Source organism: Pogona vitticeps, chromosome 4 (assembly GCF_051106095.1).
Source record: "Pogona vitticeps strain Pit_001003342236 chromosome 4, PviZW2.1, whole genome shotgun sequence".
Classification (NCBI taxonomy): Eukaryota; Metazoa; Chordata; class Lepidosauria; order Squamata; family Agamidae; genus Pogona; species Pogona vitticeps.
The window spans coordinates 18778981-18800896 of record NC_135786.1 but is presented as its reverse complement, the minus strand read 5'-3'; the positions used below and the strand labels follow the sequence as shown (position 1 = coordinate 18800896).

General features: G+C 38.0%; 1 protein-coding gene across 2 annotated transcripts in view; it reads right to left on the bottom strand.

The window, feature by feature from the left end:
* ZNF217 (zinc finger protein 217) overlaps window positions 1–14966 on the bottom strand; it is a 42372-nt gene extending 27406 nt beyond the window's left edge. The window contains exon 1 of one of the 2 annotated variants that reach the window (XM_078392165.1): window positions 14852–14966. The gene's annotated coding sequence lies outside the window, so the exon portion shown is untranslated. Of the gene's footprint in view, window positions 1–14480; window positions 14820–14851 lie in introns of those variants that run through there. The other variant, XM_078392164.1, reaches the window with a different exon arrangement.
* Between the last annotated feature and the right edge of the window lie 6950 nt (window positions 14967–21916).

Here is a 21916-nt window from a genome sequence, read left to right as displayed (position 1 = left end):
ACCTCTTTTTAAAAACTGTGTGATTTGAATTCATCTATCATAGTGTGTCCACACTTACATTTAAAAATGTCTAGGTATCCTGATAAATGGAAGAAAAGATTCTCATTTTATTTTAAACACTTCAGCCTGTAAGATTCTGTCAGGAAAATAAAGTAATTAGCACTCAGGGCTTTTTCAGAGACTTTCAAAAGCAATGGTTCAATCAGTCATCCTCCACCTCTACTCTAGTAGATTTTATCAAGTCTCTTGAAAATTTTTTTGTCTTAATTGTGATATTCTATCCTCATTTTGTTAAGCATTTACCCATAACGCATCAGAAAACTTTGTTCCCCTAATATGCCAAACAATTGCCAACCAAAATATGTGCTGAGTTTTATCACTGTATTTAGCTTCGGACATCATTCTTCAATTCCTCTCATATTTAATCTGATTTATTCCAAGAACTGGAGGCATGTCCAATTTCAATAAAGAAAAGGATTTGAGGATCCACAAATGTACCTCTTTTTGTCAACTGTGCCCAGCATCCGGGATATGCAGTGATCATTTTCACCTCTACAAAGTCCTCAGAAGAGGGCACACTTGCTTCACACCGCTGTTTTAGGAAAAAAGAAGGATGGCAAAGATCACTGCTCCATACCTGTGGAGGGGACAATCTACAGATACAGCAAATAGGTTTGTGGACCTCTGTTGGAAGCCTCTTGATATATTTGTATAAACAATACAGGGTCTGAAACCAGAGCCGTAACAGAAAATCTTAGTATGCTTCTCTCTGCGTGATACTTAAGTAGCACAGTTTTAAAGAGATAAGACAATATACATTTAAACAAATAAACTCCAATTTCAAAATTACTTTACTAAATTCTCATAATGCAATATGCACATTCAAGACATCAAACAATGCCAAATTCTAGTAATGAAATACTGATATAGTGCATATTTGACACATGCAGTAATAATTCATTGTATAATATACAGCTTAGAAATAGTCCTCAAAATGTTTCTCATCTCTCTTCAATCTCACAAGTAACCACAAGTTCCTCCTCACCAGATCAGTGATATTCAGACTGGTATATATCAAATGTTATCCTCCAAAATTAGTGGTTTATTTTGTTCACATTTTCTTAAACAGTAGTTTCTTTCCCTTAGCTATCACACAATCCAGATTCATTCTATATTCACTGTACAGGGAAAGTTAACATCTAGATAAGAGCTACTGACAGTACACCGCAGCACTAAAAAAAAATATAGTAATATTTTTTTCTCTCATCCCCCCATTTCATGAAAACATTTACTACTTTTTTACTTAAGTATTCAGTTATGGAACTAAACGTTTAAAATATTTGCAGTCCTTTGCAAATGTATCTTATACTTTCCTATATTATTTCTACAAACCTCCTTCTTATATGCAGCTTTCCCCAGCCTGTGAGAAATATTTTGGAAATGGTAGGTAAGCAATTAAGGAAGTCCAAAACATCTGGAAGGAACCAGATTGGGGAAGTATACTATATAATACAATTGTGTTTACAGCTAGTAGAAACAATTCTTGTTAGCAGGACCCTCACTGCAAAAAAAGGCTACTCTATACTTATACTGTATTTCTCTGATCTGCAGAGTTTTGTTACATTTGTTGTTTGGTACAGTCAAGTTACTTTTGATGTACAGTGGGATCTTGACTTGAGAACTTAATCCGTATTGGAAGGCGGTTCTCAAGTCAAAAAGTCTGTAAGTCAAGTCTCCATTGACCTACAGTGCATTGAAAACCGATTAATCCCCTAACAGGCCGTTTTTGTTCCATTTTGGTTTTTTTCTGGTCTGTAAGTCAAATCTCAGTCTGCAAGTCAAACCTAAATTTTGCGGCCAGAGAAGTCTGTAACTCAAAAAGTCTGTAAGTCAAGCCGTCTGTAAGTCAAGGGTCCACTGTATAGCAACCAGAATACAATTTTGAAAGGACATGAAGGAATAGTTTAATATTGCCACACCCTTCTGAGTGTCCATACATGGAATGGGGATTCAAAATCCAATCTCTGGAGTCCTACTCTATGCCATCTTATCACACTGTCTCACTTTGTTAAGCTTCCATTTTGTAAAACAAGGCTTTAGAAGTTCTTACATAATCTGAGATCACCATTCTGTGGTATGGGGAGGGGAGTATATGTTCCTGTTCTACTGCTGGCAAATCAATTTCAAATACATTAAATATATGTGTTTGTTACTAGTTGCTATTTACATACTTATGAAGTCATCGTAATTATGCAAGGGAAGGTACATTTGGTGATAAAAATTACATTTACATACATTATGCTGATGAACAGAGACTTCTAGATAGCTTTAATAATAATGTACTACAGTGCTGTTACAGGTACAATTGTCAGATGCCCGGTATCCTTTATTTGAAAAGGTATGACATGAATTCCAGAACAGCTTCACAAACCACAACCAATGTACTTAATTCCAGAACACTTTTCTGAAAGTTATGAAGAACAGATTGCCCTGTAAGTATTGCTTAATTATGACCTGGCATTCTCTCCTATTTTTGACCTGCCAATGTAATGCCCAATAAATACTCTACTCACAATTTAAAAGGACACTGAAATACTTGTTTTAGACTGCACAATACACCTGTACAAGAAAAAGACATTTTAATGACATAAGGGCAGTTTTACATGTTGATTCAAGCATCAATAGCACAGCTTCAGCTTAAAGTAAACTGGAGTTTTTCATCTGACTATACCGAGTTTACATGTTAGCCTTTCAGCAACAAGACACTATGTTACAAAAGCTTCCCAAAGCTTGTACGTTGCATCAGTTCTGAGAATAATCAGGAGTCTTAAGGAGATTGTCATTCCAGTCCCCAACTCACCTGTATTTTGGTGCAGAATAGATTATACCCTGGTAACCTTTCTGCATGATCACAGTTTTTCAGACAAAAAAGAAAGCTCTTCCCCTGCCATTTTCCTTCTCTGTTCTCTCTGCCATCTGCTGCTATTCCCCATAACAACTGCAAGCAAAACAGCTGGCTTCAGACAGCAAAACAGTTGGAAAGTAACTTCCTGGTGTCTCTCAGCCACTCTAAGTTATGGAAGGCTTAAGAGAGTGATTCATTAAAAGGCATAAGTGTGAACAAAGCCTGTATCTGTTTGAATGAAGACATTTTAGTTTAGAGTTGATAGTACAGTTAAGAACATAACATAAACTGGAAAACATATAAATCTTGGAACAATTAAGATGCATTTGTAAGGAGTCAAAACTCACTATACATCACAATACCTTCCTACATCTCACTGAGAAGTGTTCTACACCAAAATAGAATAATGAGGAACAATAGTAAAAATACTCTTACTCTCTAGGAAGTCTATTCATTATATACAATTTAAATTTGAGAGTTAAGAATTAGATTGCATTCTGTACTAAAAGGTATCTTCATATAATCTGGTTAGATTTCCATGTTTATGAAATCATATAGAAGAACAGCTGAAAAGCATTCAAATAGAAGGCAATAAAAGGAATAAATGTTCTGTATCAAACTTCTTCAAAACTATTTTCTCAAATTAATATTTTGTATGACAACATTCTGAGAGGAAAGTGCTCTAGGCATAAAGTAATGTCTCCTTTTTAGAGGGGTATTAAATATGATATTGATACTGTAGTCTACGGTTTCTGTAGGACTTATACACAATCTAGTTTGGAATATTTTATTCTTGTGTTTGTACAAATATACTTAAAGAGTATTTGATTTAAAAGGTTACAATCCATTTTAAGACATTAAAATCACTGTTTTGCAAGGAAATGAAGGTGTACATTCTGTTACAGATGCAGAAGAGATCAAAACATAATAATTTTGAAGTCTGGTCATTTGATTCTCTAGCCCGTATGCAATCATTTGTAGAAGCTCCATAATTTTAACTTCAGAATGATCTGATAACACATTGGTCATACAGCAAAGCCACCCCATGCAAATATCACTGTATGTTTTAAACTCACTGTCAGCCACACCCTGTTGAAAGTGCATTACATTTTAATTACATTTTCATTTTATGTTGTATTTTTAAGTTTCCAATTGGAAATATCGAACTGTTCCTTACTCGGATGATTTGGTGTAAATGTTATATCCAAACACATTCAAAGTTTTTTTTTTTTGGACATTATTTCACGAGAATATTTGTAATAATGTGAAAAGAATAACATACTTCCCTTATGTTTAACAAACATTTCACAACTGAAAGAACACTATTTTTCTAAGGAAACATACTGAAAGAACACTGTACCTGATGTATCAACAGTTAACTACTCTTTTGCTGTACGTAGTACCTTCAGTACCTTCATTCACACACACTCTGCACTACTTTTCCGTTCTATTTCAAACTAAGAAAAATCTGATTCAGTACAACTAGATGAACTTCCTATTTCACTAAAAGATGGATGTGAGTCTTGGGTGCAGAGAACTTCTCACATTTTGTCTCAACTATTTGTATTTGTTATTGAGAAAGAAGAGACTGTACAATACAGAAACAAGCTTAGCAGTGTTCACTTTAGTCTATTCCCTCTTTTCCATCTTTGTTAAACTGAAAGCCTTGTACAGTACTGTACGTAGTTCCTTTCACAAGAAGCTGCTGTTGGTGGAATGCTTAGAACCCTTATGGCAATTCTGGAAAACAGCCATACATTGCAGTATCTTTTCCACCACATGAGAAGAGTATATATGATGTAGGGGAAAAAAAATCACGGGAATATATAGTGTAGGAAATTTTTCCACCACACATTTCTGGCTGTAGCAGATTAAGATTTACGGTTGCATACATTTCATGAACCAGAACTGATTTTGTCAGATGAATGAAACAGGATTTGCTGTTAGCTGTTTCTAGAAAACAAACCCACAATAGGTCAAAATTTCAACTGATGGTAGTAGATCATGTTTCCTTTATTTAGTTCTACCAGCTGTTTAAATGTACATTTATAGAAACCGGGTATATAAAATTGTGTAATCTATATTTCTACATATCTCCCAAGTATATATACACTGAAAGAGCAAGATTCACAGCAATAGTCACTGTGTGATTAATATTTTCCTTCTCTCCATTTTGTAAGAAAGAAACTAGCCAACCTAGTTCCATCCAAAACCAAATCAAATTGGCTAAGAAATTCTATTTTTTTTCACAATAATCTGTTTGAGGATCAGCAAATTTAATATGGACTTAACTGAAAGGTTCCTTTCCCTCTGACAACAGCTAAACTGAAATTGACCCATTTCTGTTTCCCCTAAAACTAATTTAACCTGAAAATAAGCCCTAGCATGATTTTTCATGATGTTCGTAATATAAGCCCTACCCCAAAAATAAGCCCCAGTTAAGTGAAACCCCACCCTCCATCATTGTGCAGCAACCAGAAGAAGATGACATGACTGTATTTGAATAACTGTAGATTGTTGGACATGAAAAAATAAGACATCCCCTGAAAATAAGGCCTAATGCGTTTTTTGGAGCAAAAAATAATATAAGACCCTGTCTTATTTTCAGGGAAACAGGGTAGACTGGTGCCATGTCATAGACCTACTACTGCCCTTTTAATTATTATTTTCTTACAGTTTGCATTGCTTTCACCAACTAACTATAGCTGTGTGGAGGCATATTAATAACTTCTGCCAACTAACACTTTACACATCAAACAAAGCATACTCTAATCCAGAAGAGATTATACTACGCATTTGCCAGTTCTTAAAAAGTGCCATGTAACTACATACACAGAGTGTTATGTACCAAATGATGCTGCAGTCTTGTTTAAACTAAATATTATAGACAAATACATATGTCTTCTAGCACATGATATTCAGATATTCAGTAAAAATAATCTGGCTAAATGCCAGTCCTACATCCACCTTAAAACAAATTGTATCTATAAATATTTAAGCTGCCATTTAAACCAAATCAGTACACACAAGAGACCAAAGATTTCTCTTCTCCACATATTCTGTCTTTTGGGGTGCACTGAACAAGATCCATAGAAATTGCTTAATTTGTCTCTCATCCCCAAGTGACTGTGGGATAAAGGAGTGAATGTTGTATTTTACAACTAACAAAAAACTTGCATAAGTAGTTTGCATTGTGCTTTTGTGGACTGTTATTGGGTGTGAGGTGTGTGTTTAATTTTCTACTGGAATTTGTAACCTGTACTAGCCCAATTAACACTTGCAACCTCTCCTTCTCTATCTCTGACCCTATCACCCATTTATATCAACATAACAGTTACCTGCAGGAAATAACTATCAATTAATAGCTAGAAACTGTTCATGATACAGTATGTAATGTGCCTAAGATTCATGAAAAAGAGGTTGCAGAACTTCATATTAAATCACGTCTCCTTTATCTTAGTTTATTTTTATCTCATCTGCTCCCCCCCCCCCCCCCAAGATTCAGAGAAAAGAGTATGGTTGTGCAGGGATAGTCTCATGACAAAGTATATCTGTGTGCAGTTCTGAACAAGCCACATTCTAATTAGGACTGGAAGTTCCACAAAAATGAAATTTTTTAAAAAAAGGACTGGTAGTTCCAGCTCATTCCAGTTAATTCAGTCAACCTGACCCAGGGCAAAAACCAACAGCTAAAACCTCTCTTCTGTCTCTTATAGGATGTATAGATTAGCCACCCAATTATTGCATATTAGAAAGTGGGGGCATAATTATACAGATTACATCTGAAACAGTCTCATTATATGTGAAACCATAAAAGTATACTGTTAAAATATTTCAGAATTAGAAAGTGAAACATTAATGTTGATGAAAACTATACAGTACTCATCTAAGTGAACTCTAGGACATATTATTACTTAGTAACAATTTATTTGTAAGAGGGAGAGAAAAAAAGAATTGCCGTAATTTCAGTCCTCTCCTGTATAGTATATGGCAGCGGTCCCCAAACTTTTTAGCTCAGCAGACTGGCTGGGGAAGGTGGGGCATCTCGTGTGGGCACGCTTGTGTGCAAAGGAGCAGGGGTGCTCATGTGGGTGCAAACACACTCATGTACATGCACAAAGGGGCGGCACAGTGCTCACGCACAGGTACAAACAGGCTGTGTGTGGGGGCAGTGTGTGTGGGAGGTCTGTCTCTGCGGCCCAGTCTGGCTCAGGCCGTGGACCGGCACCAGGCCGTGGACTGGGGTTGGGGACCTCTGGTATATGGCACATGTTCTCTTTTTTAAAAAAGAGATTCTCCTGGTGTGCAAGCATTCAAGTTGGCAAGATTCTTAAATAGTGCAATGATCTTACAATTTCCTTACTTTGGAAGGAAGTCTGTGCCATGCAACATTAAGAAGCACCTAAATACTTCTGCATCTTAGGCAAAATTTTCCCACTCTCTCTATGAAGAGTCTTGTGGTGCAGTCGTGAAACTGCAGTACTGAAGCGAAGACTCTACTCACCACCTGAGTTTAATCCCAGGCTCAAGTAGTGGTTCAAGGTTGACTCAACCTTCCTTCCTTCTCAGTTCAGTAAACTGAGTATCCAGTTCATTGTGGGGGCAATGTGTAGCTTTAAGCACTACAGAGTGGTATATAAACAGTATGCTTTTTAAAAAAAAAAACTTTGCTTTGTTTCATGAACAGGAGTTCACAAATTTATTTTCCCAGATAAGCCTGCTATGACAATATTTTACACATATAATGTACCTTCCCCCTTTTTGAAAACAATTATTTTAATAGTGCCATCAAACTCTTTTAAACACTCATCAGATATAATTCTATGATCAGAAGAAATGATTCCCTATGAAGATCCTTACCCAATGTAGAAGAGTCCGTTTATATACTGAAGCAATTTTATTATTATACTTCAGAGGGTAATTTTTTTTTAACATGGAATAGCCTAATCTTTGAGACTCCAAAGAGCAAGAATATTTGCAAACCCAAGACTGGCTCATCACTATTTGGTGATTTATGCACATATAAAGTAAACTGCTTAATCCACTGTGGTGAACTGCCACTAACAAGACACCACTTGCATTACTACGTGCACACCTGTTGTGTAATTGGGTACATGCCTTATAATGCAACCAGTGCCTTGTTAGTTAGTGGCATTTTACCACTATAAATTACACAATTTGACTTACACATGCATAAACTAGCAACAGCTACTCTTAAGGCAGAACAGCACTAAGAATCAGTATGTTTAGTTGCTCTGTCAGACCAATATACACATTTAAATAAATTATCTGCCATTGATAGTGAATCGTGCTTTGGAATTGTACTGCATGTCAAAATGCCTTGCTCATGGAAAACAGTGGCCTAAACCAATTATTAATCTCCTCTAGTCTCAGTGGTTCTTGGTAAGTGTTAACAAGTCCAGTTCACTCAACTTATCTACTCTGTTTGGAACAACAACTGCATTTAAACATTTATCAGAGAGATGACTGCAGCCTATCATTTTCCCCAATGTGGCCTATGAAGTGAGGGGGTTTCCTCCCCACATGGGGCAGTATACAATTCATCATTTGCAGTCCAAATAGTTAATTGCAAGAATTCTGTGCCACTTTATTCATTGGATGTGTTAACTGGCTCTCTGTCAAATGTAAAACAGGCTTGGCATACAATATAATAGTTTAATTAAGAGCCAAGTGATCAGTAGCATCATAGAATTAGTCTGCTGCCAGATCATACCACTTCACACTACAGGTGAATAAATCAGATCTTTGACTGCTTCACCTGTTTTTAAAATGCCAGTTTCTGATAGGTACAGAAATTTGCTACTTTTAATGTGACAAACCTATTTAGATGTTTGATTCCCACAGCCAGTTTTAACTGGTAGAGTAATCAGCGCCTTCATTACTTAGGGAGACACAAAATAAATTTATCCCTCTGAAGTGGTAACTTTCACTCATTACAGAAAAGATAGCTGGGGATCTCTACCAGAATAATTCAGCAAGTGCAGAAAGATTGCAATTCTAAAATCAATATGCTTACATGTATCTGTCAGAAACAAAATAAGGCTGAATGTGGAGATATTCAGAGATTAGAACTGCTCTGATGATTTAGCAGATTAAGATATATTCAAGTTAATATTTGAATTATTATTGCCCCCTCCCATTTTTATTAATTTAAATGAAGCTATTGCAAACATTCACATTGCCTCCCTACATGAATCAGCCCCCAGGTAATTTCAAGTCATCATCTCACTGAAAGTGCAGTACAATTAATATTTAACAAGCTGTTTAGTTTGTCCTTTGAGAGGACTGTTATGCCCATCCCGCCATGATAAGAGGGCAACAGTACTAGTTTCTATGCCTTGACCAAGTGACCCACAACTCATTAAAATGGTTAATCCCTCCTTCCCTCCCTTGCACCACGATATATGCTACAAGCAGTTCACCAACCATTCATATAGTCACCCAGCTTTCACAAGTATTAAAATTATAATTATATGTTCAATGTAACATTCAAGGCATCTGTGTAGTCAGAGCCCAGGCATCCCTAGAAACAAGATACAAAGAATTCCTATTAAATGATTTACAGTACTGCACTCTATGGCTATGATGTGTCTATATACATCTAAGTGTCATGTGAAAATTTTGCAATGAATTTGGTTTTATTCCAAGTTCTTTTTCCTAGTTTTCTCTGTGACACCAATAAACAAGATATGTTTATGAAGGAAGGACAATATGATGATCTGAATTTTAAAGTACTGTAGTGGCTAACACAATCCTTTAATTGATGAAAGACTAAATTAATATTCTTTTAGTTTATATCTAGAAATGAGAAGCAACCAAAAGCAGTCACTGACTGTCAACAAGACTCTAACCCCATTTTTTTGTGTAGGTCAATTTTAGCACACCAGTACAGTACTATATTGAGTTTTTAGACGTTTATATCCCTCATGATTTATTAAGCTTCTGAACAATGTGTCTGGAACAAAGTCGTCAGACTTAAAATTTGTGGACAAGGACCCTGAGAAATTCTAGACATGTTAATTTAAAATCCCACCTATGTTCAGTGACACTTACTTGCCATGTAAGTGTGCAGACTGTGTCTTGATAGCAAGTTCTACAAATTCTAAACCAAGCTGAGTATTTTGAGTATTGAAAAGTCTTTTTTCATCAGCTCTAGTGGCTAAAAGGCAGAGGTTTGTCACGTTACCCAAACTGTCAAGAACTGTTTGCAGAAAAGTAATACACTACTATAAAGTGAATATAGACAAATTTAAGTTAGTGTTGGAAAAATAGCTTTTACCCAACACCCACATGTGCACACACCACTCAGTAAGTACTATTTACTGACTACTTTTGCTATGTCATCTAAGGATTTTAAACTAAAATTGCTGATATGGCTGCTGCAAACAGCTCATAGACGTTGAAAAAGGAGACATTCTTAATCTTGGAGTTCTTCCAATTCTTGGACAGACCCAAGGATGTCTTGCTTAGAGAAAAATATTCCTTTAAGTTTATTATGCACCAATCTTTTTTAAAGTAAAAAGCAAGAATTCAACTAACTCTGATCACACTCACACACACACACACACAAAGAGAAAGCACTTTAAGAACAACCACATGTGGCCACAGACTACAAGTAGGAACATAAATAGAAGTGTTGCCAGCTCACTAGTTTTGGGCTAGTAAACTTTAATTTACAACTGTTAAGCCATATTTACACACACAAGCTGTACAGATTGCTCACTCCACTTCTAAGGTTCAGAAACTCTATAAACACAATTACAAATACATGATATCCATTGATTCATATCTGAAGAGATTGTCTACCATTTTACTTGTACTTTTTTGTGTTACTTCACTGCTAATTTTTATTTGCTAGAAGTCTTCACAAAAGTTGTGAGTCATTAAAAATGCTAAAAAGTGTTCATTATGAACAAATATCCTCTATGCCAAAGGCGTAGCAAATGTAATTATGTGAAGGAGAGAGTTGGAGGGACCAATTGTATTGGACTCCTGATGCTCTAATCAAGAGAATGAGAATAAAGGAGGGCTTGTAAGCTTAGTAATGGCAGCCCCGCTGTGGCAGAAATTTTTGCTGATTTTCTACATTTAAACAGAAAGCTGAACTAGAAAGGATGACATAAGATAAATAAGAAAACTACAGTCCAAGATCCTTTAGTTGTAGAAACAAGTAAATCCAAAGGTTAAGCTTCTTTCTCAAATTTGCCTAAAGATAGGAAAGCTTAGTCATTTTAAATATAGGAAAAGGACAGGACATTAGCCCCAATGTGAATTAGCAATACATTTTAACCATTATTATTTAGTCTATTCTGTGGTGTGTACATCATTTCAACTATATGAAAGTAAGTTCTCTCTTCTCCTGCTAATGTTTTAAAAGATTAAATTATATTTATTACTATTTCTTCAACATATGAAGTTTAATTATGAAGCCACAATTTTATACCACTATTAACCATCCAAAAAACAAAAAAAACAAAATGAGATTTGTAATTCCCTTCCAACTCCTAGGAAACTATGCAATAATTTGCGCCTTGATGCTTTACACACTATTTGGAAGTACATCACACTAAAAAGAGCAGGACTTACTTCAAAGTAATATAATTAGCATAAGGAACATGCTTTTCACAGTGGTTTTGTATACAGTTGAAACAAATATTGAACTAATGCAATGTGGTAGATGCAAGTTACAGAAAGAGTCCTAAGTAATGTAGATTAGTATGAAGAGACTGAGAGCTTGATAAAGAAACCTCAGATGAAACAAATCAGTTAAGTTAGTAATCAACAGTACCTTGTTTCTTCCAGTCACCTCCCCCCCCCCAAGCCATTCCATTCGTCACCAAAACAAAGGAGATATTCCAAGCCATCCCTAGCTCTCCATCTGGAATCTAATTCAATGAAAGAGTCAGTAGCCATCCTAATAAAATCCCTATAAATATTTCCTTTTCAATTATACTTTTTTTGAAACCAGAAGTTTATAAATAACAGGCTTTTAATTAAAACAAATCCAGATAATGGTTCTTCATCTACTCAAAAATGAGTTACTGTAACCTGTGTTCAAAAAAACAGAAGCCACACCATTCCAATCAGAAAACCCCACCATCTCTGGGTCATGAGACAGTTATTGCATTGTATCTTTGTAGAAAAAGGACTTCTACTTTAAAATATGCATGCCACATACAGAGTTTGGGGTAGGGGGGGCACACACAATGGTCTTTATTTTCTTTCAGATAACATGGATAAACTTCATGGAAAAAGGTCCTCCATTAATCAGTTTAAAGTCAATTCCTTCTATGAAAAGGATATTCAGTGGTGTAATTTTGCTTCATAGAATTTCCAGAGACATGCATACCAAAAATAAGACTTGTTTCCCAGCAAGAATCGTCAGCTGCTATTAAAGCCACACCTTAAAAAGTTCTTACCACACAGCAACTGAGCAAGTACAAACTAGTGGTGTTTTTTTTCCAGCCAAAAAAGCAGCACTGTTAAAAAGTTAGGATGATTCAGTATTTTAAGATCAGATCTATAAGAAGACACAAATATATGCCATCACCTTTTTGAAAAGCTCTAAATACCAAGGGTGTGTATGTGTTTTTACATAAGTGTAGTCTAACACCCTTTCACAGGAATATAAATATTTAACATTTAAACCTGACAACACAGCACTAACAGATAAAATGCCTTCCTGCTAAGAGTAATAGTGCCTCAGAACTGGAAGGCAGCTGTTGTTCTCTTGCCTTCTCTTTTGTTGCATCTAATCTCATGTCAAGTCATTCAAGCAGCTCCAAAGCGATGAAGACATAATTGAATCAACCTTATACAAAAAACACACTATTGAGAAATAGCAATATGCACACATTAAAGATTACAAAACACCCATAACACTATTCTCCTTTTCCAAAATACCTAAAAACAAAACAAAGTAACACAGAAAAAACTAAGCCAGCCGGCCTGCATTCACACACAATCACTACTACAAAAACAAAAATGAAATCAATTCTTGGACTTTGCATTGGATAATATAACCAGGTAGGTCAGTTCACTCAATATTCTACTGTAGTTATCTCAACTAGGGCTATTTGTTATGCCTGGTTATAACCTGGAATTTAAGGCCAGCTTGTCTATTCAAGAAATCAAGATTTCTTTCCCCTTCTCCATTAGATTTTCAAATAACGTTTTAGAATTTTTCAAGTTAAAGATAGTTACATACTCTTACTAGAAAGGACTAATGACAAACTGGCATTGCTATCACAAATCTTAAATACTGACTCATCAATTTACATAAAAGTAATGGGGGGGAATGAATCAAACTCCACCCACTTCCCTTCCCCCACCTCCAAAGCAGGCAGTTTAACCTACTTGAGTCTGTCCTCTCTTGTTGCCCAAGAATACATCCAGGCATGAGCACAGTCATTGTCTTATTTTTCCAAAAAATATTTCCACAAGACCCCTTGAAGGAGGCGAGAAAACATTTCCAAGCCACTGTTACAAGCACAGTGCCCAGATACCTTTGCAGACACAAAAATAGCCAGCAAAACATAAGCAGCGGTCAGCAAGTCAATGTCTGGTATTTTGCTTGTAATCTGGCATGTTAGTGTTTTTTTTTAACCTCCCTCATCTTATCAGGCAATATTTCAAGGCCTAATACATTGTGAAGAACTGCATAAATAAATCTTCCCCCCTCCTTTGAAAGTGTGTTATTTCCTTCTGTTCTTTCACACACAGAAACTTCCCTTTTCATGTTCTTTTGTAAAAAAATTTCACTTCATCTACAAACCTAAGTTCCTATTTCTGCTTTTTCACTATGTACTGGATTCTTTCTTCTGCTAACCCTTCTCCCTTCCACCTCAGGAGAAATTTAAAGGTTTCAAGGTCATTTTAGAAAGGACAGTTCTATAAAATAAACAACATAACAGACTTTTTTCCCATATAACTTCTAAACAGCACTTCTGAACAACAAAACCCACATTATTATGACATCCAAATGCTTTTTCAGGAGGAAGCCCAGCAGAAAAATATACTGGCCATTACTTCAAAAACTCTTACACTTCAATTCAGATACTCACAAGGGGATTCTCACACAGCATGGGGGAGGAGGTGAGCAGGGGTTCATGGGATTGCATGTCGAAAGGCTGCATTTGGCGATAGAATTTCTGGACTCAAACAAAACCAAACACACCCCAACTGAAGCAGATTAGCAAAGAATTAATCTGTTCCCATACACAGGTAAGGTATTAGCATACGGAAGTGAAATCATACTGCTACTCTTTATGAATTCACATTCTTCTAGCAAACTCTATTGTTGCTGCCAAGAGCCAAGTAGGTAGGCTATTTCAAAACAGTTTTCCCCACCTTTAAAAAACAAACAAACAATAGTATCTGCTCCATTAGTGTTTGTAGATTTTTTTAAAGAAAAAAGGTATATCAAATACTCAATAATTAAATTCTGCATAAGAATCATTCAAAATGAAACTGACAAAACAGATCAATAAACTTTTCATTAGCAAATCTGACCCTCCCCCTCCCCAATCTTGAGTCCAATACATACACTACAAACCTTGCTTCCAGGAACATCCATTACTCACAAAGAGATCTTCCGTTTTCCTCCCTCCACCCTTTAAAATCGACATAGTGAGTCCTGAAATAATATATCTCAATGGAAGTTTCACAAACACTAATTGGATAAGAACAAGGAAAAAAAGAGAGGATGGGATAAAGAGGCTGCAGGCAGCAGAAACGAGGCAGAAATCACACACGGCAAGAAGTTTAGAGGAAGCAAAGAAGCTATCTATAAATTTCCTCTTCCTCATCTATCGCCCTCCCTCTTTTGGAGAGGGAGGCGGGTTTAAAAAAAAAAAGAAAGAGGAAGAAATCTAGCATTGGGAGACCTTTTCATAAGGTGTATTTTTGGAAAGAGGGTTTCTTTACCTGCTGCTGGTTCTCCTCTGCCTAGCGGTGGCGGAGGAGGAGGAGGAAAAAGATAAAACTGACACAACAGGAGTTGCTGCGTTTGAATGAGAAAGGAGAGAGGGAGGAGGGATTCTTGAGGGAGGGGGAAGTGGAGGAGGAGGAGGAAGGAGGGCTATTGGGAGTTTTTGAGGCCGGTTGCGTGAGCTACTGGCACACACACACACACCTGATCCTTCTGCCTTCTGTCCTCCTGACACCAAGGGGTGAGGGGGGAGAAGAGGTTTTAGAAAAAGGGAGGGCAATCCCGGGAACGATCCATACAGGAAGACGCTGGGATGCGATACTGTACTGAGAATACACTCAGAATGCAATCAGGAAGCCACAATAGAGAAAAGGTGTATGCCCCCTTCTGTAAACACACGTGCCCATTTTTATTGGGGCAAAGGGAAGGTGAACAGGGTCAGCTCAATGGGAGGGGGGATGTCTTGTTCTATTATTAATATTCATATCCTGCTTTTCTGCATTGAAGACTTTTCCAAGGTGGCTTGCACACGAGTAATCCATCAGAAGAGCCGGGTTAGCTATTAACTCACCACCCCAAGCGTTCATCTGGTGCTCTAGGGTAGTTTTTGAATGGGATAATCCCACAGATTTCAAGGTGGGATTATGATCCCTCCTATAATTTACTTCTCGTGGGATTCTGAGCCCTTAGTAATACTGCACAGTATATATATTTAACATGAGAGAGCTATATTTGCCCGCCTTCTCCTTTCCCTAGTTTATTATCTATTGACGACTAAACGCCTTGGGGCAGAGATCTAGGCAATGGCATAGCTCACTCAGAGTAAATTTAAGTGTTGCCTCCAAGGAGAGGATCTGTAACCCAGTAAAGGTCATGCCCCAAATTAAAATTTTCCAGACCCATTTCACCCCTTTTTTGAATCTCTTGGGTAAATTGAAAAGACTGCTCAGAGTTGGATAATCTCTCCCATAACTCCACCTTCCCTTTCAGGGACAGGTTTTCTTTTTTAAACCCCTCGAAAAAGACACCGCCCCGAAAATGCTCCTCAGGGCTGCAATCCTATATCCCTTTACATGGAAGTAAAAAGCTCACTGAACTCCATGAGGGCCAGTTTCTCAGTAGACAAGGACTTTACACCTTCGTCTTTTGTTATTCAAAGTGAAAAATAATTGCTTTTTATTTCCCCCCTGATAATTTTATTTTACTCCTCGGAGATCCATTGTGAAGAGAAAGTGGGAATGGCCACCAACCTCCTCCGCTTTTGAAAAGAGAAACATCCCTTTTCAAGAGAGAGAGAGAGAAGGTAAATCCCATCCTGAAATATGGAGGGCCTTTCTTCGCCACTCACACAACCAAACACGTGTACACGTCTTCACACCTAACCTTCGCTTCAGGGCGACAGGTACCTTCACAAACACACGTGTCGTCGTAGCTGAGGGGATAACTGGTAGTCAGGAAGAGAAAGAAAGTAACCGGAGCCACTGAGCTCCCTTGGGTTTTCTTTACCCCACAAATGGTAGTGGGGGGGGGGCTCTTTCCCCTTGAGCCGCCAGGCCTCTTCTTGTTGACCCACCTTCCCCCGGTCTCTCCTTCCCCTCCTTGCTCTCGGAGTTAGGGATGATCTGAGGGAAAAGGCGGGAACCTAAACACGGCCCAGGAACGGCGAGAGAAGTGGCCTATGCCCACGGGTGACCGGAGCGGTTTAGGGACTATTGACGATGGCGAGCGTGGGCTTAAAATGGTGGACGAGGGAAGGATGTTGGTGCGCGTGAGCGTTCGAGCTCTGTGAGGGAGATGGCAGGTGAATGAAACGTTATTATCTATAGGGGAACGAGTGGTGAATCCTAAAATAAATGGCAGGCCTTTGTTCTCTTCGCTTCCCCCCCCCTTCTCACCCATGCATTTGAGAAGGGAAAATGGGGGTGTTCAGGCATTGAGGAAGAGGGAGCTGAGAAAGTGGCCTGGGACGAAGTTAAAGCGGCTTTCTGTACAACAAGGGCTGCTTTTGAGGAGAAAATAGACCTGGTGGAACAGTTTTGAGAAGTACCTGTTGCAGGAAAAATAACAAGGAGGCTTTCAGCACCGTGGAAGTTTAGGACCCTGGCTTAAAGGTGACAGAAGACTTGCCAGCTTTAATAGTGGCTTTCTATTTCATGGCTGTTGTTTCTGTCCTTCATTTTGCCCTCAAATCTGTCGGTACTGTACTTTCAAGGCTCTCATATGTGGCTCTGGCCTCTTACATCTTTAAAGTGAATTTTGTCAATTGGTTCAAGGTCGAGTATAAGTACTGTAAAAGAGACGTACTGTGAGATTAACGGATTTAGCATTGATTTGTACTGGAAGTTTATGAGTAAGGACATGATAGAAGTTTTGAACTCAAGACAGGCTATCCATTGCTCTCTTGATTTCTTACATGTGGTTCTTTTATATGTGGTATGTTTATTTATTTATTTTATATACCACCCTTTAAGTGCAATGCACCATTTTGGACAGCTTACAGATGAACAAAAACACAATAAAGATTGGTCAAATAAAAACTGAGGTGGCGATTATAAAGTGTGGCATGGGGAATATCAGCGGGCAAAGCAGAAAAGAAAATGTTAACCAAGTATAAACTTTGAATGCTTTGCATTATCTCAGTAATCAATGAAACAACCCTGCATAGTAGGCCAGCATTATTTCAAATTGCAGGTCATGTGCTGAAGGTGTTAAATCTTAATATTTTATATTCACGACAACACATTAAGTTAAATTAAGCTGAAAAATAATGGCTATGAAGGTCTGTAATCTACTCATGGTTTTCGGGGGGCGCGTCCTGTTGCAATCAATGGGGCTGGCTTCTGATTAGACACCTTGCCCTCTGAGAATTTAATAAATAAACAAGGATTTGATTCCAGGTTGCCAATATAAAATGGAGAGGAGAGTCATGTTACCATATATGCTACTTTGCAGGAAGAATAAAGGTTCCCGCCTTTACTTAGCTAAAAGTAATAAATAAATAAATAACTTTATACCATGCCTAATGATGTTGAGAAGGCAGAGTGATTTAGATTTTGAGAAATGGTAAGTAACACCGACCCACACACATTCAAAGTTTCTTCTCTATCAATCATGCACTTCTAGTGTAGGTGTAATACAATAGCCCAGCATTTGCCTGTATATTACTGTGGGGTGGGTGTTTTTTGTGTGTGTGTGCGCTTGGGGGAGGACAGCAGAAAGATAAGGTGAAAAAGAGGTACTAGAAGTAAAGCAGAAATCAGAGAGAGTCTAGTTCATAAAACTAGCTTGTACACTTTCCTGTGTGTATTTGCTAGTGAGGGTTCAAAATAAAATTACCTGGATTCCCCTGTGAATGAAGGTTGTAGGGTGGACTAAACAGGGTCTGATGTGGTGGGGAGGATTTTTTTTAAGGGAGTGGAGGACACTCAAAAATGAGAGACAGAGGAGTCAATGGTAGCAGTTGTGGTTAGAGTGTTGTAATTTATTTTCTGGTCCTGTAATTTGGGCAGAGAAAGGTCCTCAGTCAAGAGTCTGCTGGTATCCAATACCTGCCAGCATACATCTTGAGCTGTTGTACTTCCAGTGGATGCAAGATGGGACTAAGCATCCCCATAAACACAAGCTTTCCCAGTATTGCTTTGAAGAAGGCATATTAAAAACACTTGAATTGTTTCTTTATACAGTATGTGTGTTTTGAGATACAGTAGCTCTTCTAGCGTATGTACATATCTATGCATTTTAATCTCTTCTTTTAAGGAATACACTAATAATAAATGATATTTTATTCCTCTCACCTGACATCCTTTGTCACATTTCAGATAAATATATGTACAAACGATAGCCATTTTACCAGTGTTGTATCATTCAAATCTAAAATAAAATAATTAAATTTTTAAAATACTGTATCATTCTAAGCTAATAAAGGTAACAGAACAGAATAAACAACAGCTGGACATTTTAAAAGAACTGTTTTACAGTGATACTGATTTCCATTCTGTACCTACCACATCCTGTCCCTTGTGTTGTACATACAAGATTTCTATAGATAGGAAGCTTATGTTTGAATTCAGAAGAGATTACATTTTTTCCACATTTGTTGGGAATGAGCCAAACAGCTAAGGAAGACATTTTCCTAATGGCTAGATAGATAGCCTTAGGCCCAAAAGTGCATGTGATCTAAATCTTTTAATGGGTCTCCCCATTTACTGTGATCCCTTAGGGTTCCAATCTGATGTTTCTTGATGTAAAGTAAACTTGTGTGTGTGTGTGTTGGGTGGAGTTCATGTAAAGAAAACAGGTAGATAGGCACCATCAAGCTTCTATTTCAAATGGGCCTTGAACATGTTCAGTGACATGTAGTGTGGGGGGAATCACTTAATTTTCATTATGATGGCCTCTACTCATGAGCTCAGCTAACTTTTTCAACAAAAACACCATTTACAACAAAATCTTTCCACAAGTGGTGGAAGGGAAGGGTACAAAAAATTATTAGAACCCACAGAAGGACAAAATACCTCAGAATGTGTAAGGACATAGGTCTCAAAACTACTCAAAGTTGAGTTGAGAAGGGTATGAGAAAGTTGAGTTGAGAAGAGTATGGTAAAGGTAAAGGTTCCCTTGACATTTAGTCCAGTCATGTCCAACTCTTGGGTGCAGTGCTCATCCCCATCTCCAAGCCGTAGAGCCAGCGTTTGTAGATGGTTTCCGTGGTCACGTGGCCAGCGCGATTAGACATGGAACGCCGTTACCTTCCCACCATGGTGGTCCCTATTTACTTGCATTTACATGCTTTCGAACTGCTAGGTTGTCAGGAGCTGGGACAAGCGTTGAGAGGTCACTCAGTTGCGTGGATTCGATCTTACGACTGCAGGTCTACTGACCTTGCAGCACAAAGGCTTCTGCGGTTTAACCCGCAGCGCCACCACGTGAGAAGAGTATGAGAAAGAGGTAATTGTGGGGAAAAGCATTCCATTGAGACTGGACTTGTTCTCTAGATTTCAGCTAGTAGCATCATACATGCAGCAGCAGAAGCTGTGCAAGCTGTGCAGTGCACATACTGTGATATGGTGAGACAGTCCATGTATCTTCAGGCAGGAACAAGATGAGCATTTGTGACTTGAAAGAAAGAAACCATTATTGTCCTCCATGTTGAGATCAGCAGAACAGCCACTGTTATAACTCTTATGCAATGTTTTCAAAGAATTCATATCCTGTTCCTGAAAATACTATGTTACTGATACGTAGCTAGTGGCAACTAAGCTTTGCATAGATTTCTTGCTTTCTTCTAGATGTAATAAAGTGTCAGTAAACATGAGGGAAGAGCTATTATTTTATTAGTGTTGTTGCTTGAGTCCTACAAATTGCACCATGGAAACCTTGTTTGTGCTTGTTACCTTTTTTTTTTTTTTTTGCATAGGCTCTAAACTTTTAAACTTGCATAAATTTACTCACTTGAGTAAAGGTAAAGGTTCCCCTTGACAATTTTTGTCCAGTCGTGTACGACTCTAGGGGGCGGTGCTCATCCCTTTTTCCAAACCATAGAGCCAGCGTTTTTGTCCGAAGACAATCTTCCGTGGTCGCATGGCCAGTGCGACTTAGACACGGAACGCTGTTACCTTCCCACCGAAGTGGTCCCTATTTATCTACTTGCATTTGCATGCTTTCGAACCGCTAGGTTGGCGGAAGCTGGGACAAGCAACGGGCGCTCGCTCCGTTGCAAGGATTCGATCTTACGACTGCTTGGTCTTCTGACCCTGCAACACAGGCTTCTGCGGTTTAGCCCGCAGCACCACCACGTCCCTACTCACTTGAGTAGCCTTTTGCAAACAAAATCTGCTGCTGGAAATATTGTGACGACAGTGTTTTATTCCCTGGTGATTAAATATGACATACAGTACTATTTAAAAACCATCTTCAGAGCTGAAGCACCATTCCTAGAATGAAATTTCCAGAGTTCTACAAAAAGTGTAGCTCTTCTACAAACTCACAATCTTCCTAGGAAACCTAGCCATCTTTTTTCCTCTTCGAACTATGAGCTTTTGAATTCATGAGAATCTTGGCTTGTATTAAAGGTGACAAGGCAAAGTGTGACCCTTCATGTTCTTGGACTACAAAGGTCATCAACCCACAGTAGCACAGCTGGACTGCAATCCAACAATATCCAGAGGACTACACTTTTCCCATCATTGCATTAAAGAAAGAAATAGTCAAATCCTCCTTGAGGGGAGCAAACCTAATGACAATACAAATATGAGCGTGCACATTCAGTATCCGCTGGGCAAATGACAGGACCCTCTCAGCTAATGCTTCCACTCTGGAAGCACCTTCATATTGCTTCTGACATGAACAAAGAAGATTTGAACATTTTTAAATCTGTCTTATTTTAGAAAAGATACGTAATTTCCGTGATTTTTCTAGGTAACAAGCTATTTTAACAAATTATTCTAAAACAAAATATATATTGAAACTGAATAATGTGTAAGAAAAGGAATTAATGGTTGAAATCCAGTATAAGTAACAACTTGAGTACTGTAGATCCATTGAAACAGTGGAACCTAATGGAAGAGATGACTCACCAAATCTCAGTTGAGACTTAACACCAGATTTCAGCTAATGGGAAGGAATTGTAGCTTTGTGATAGAATGCTTGTTCTGTATAAAAAATGTCCTAGTCCACACCTGTAGGTTAAAAGAGCACGTGGTCAAAAACTCTTGCCTAAGACCCTGTAAAACTGCTTTGAACTGAATTAGGCTATATCGGTGTACACAGGGCTGGTGGAGTTACCGAGATCAGGTTCCCCACCCTTGCCCCATTATTCATCCCGGGAAGGTGGTGGCTCCCAATTCTGAAAAATACAGCCTGCAAAAGTTCAACGAACTCTACCCAGCCACAAGGGCCAGGGATCATTGCACAAAAAAGACCAGCTAATGACAGCCATCAATCACAGTGACGGATAATCTCTCCCTCCCTTATCACAACAAAAACATGCTGATCACCCTATCTCATGAAAAAAGACAAAAGCTGTTCCCACAGCTATAAATACTTAACTATCCAACAAACAG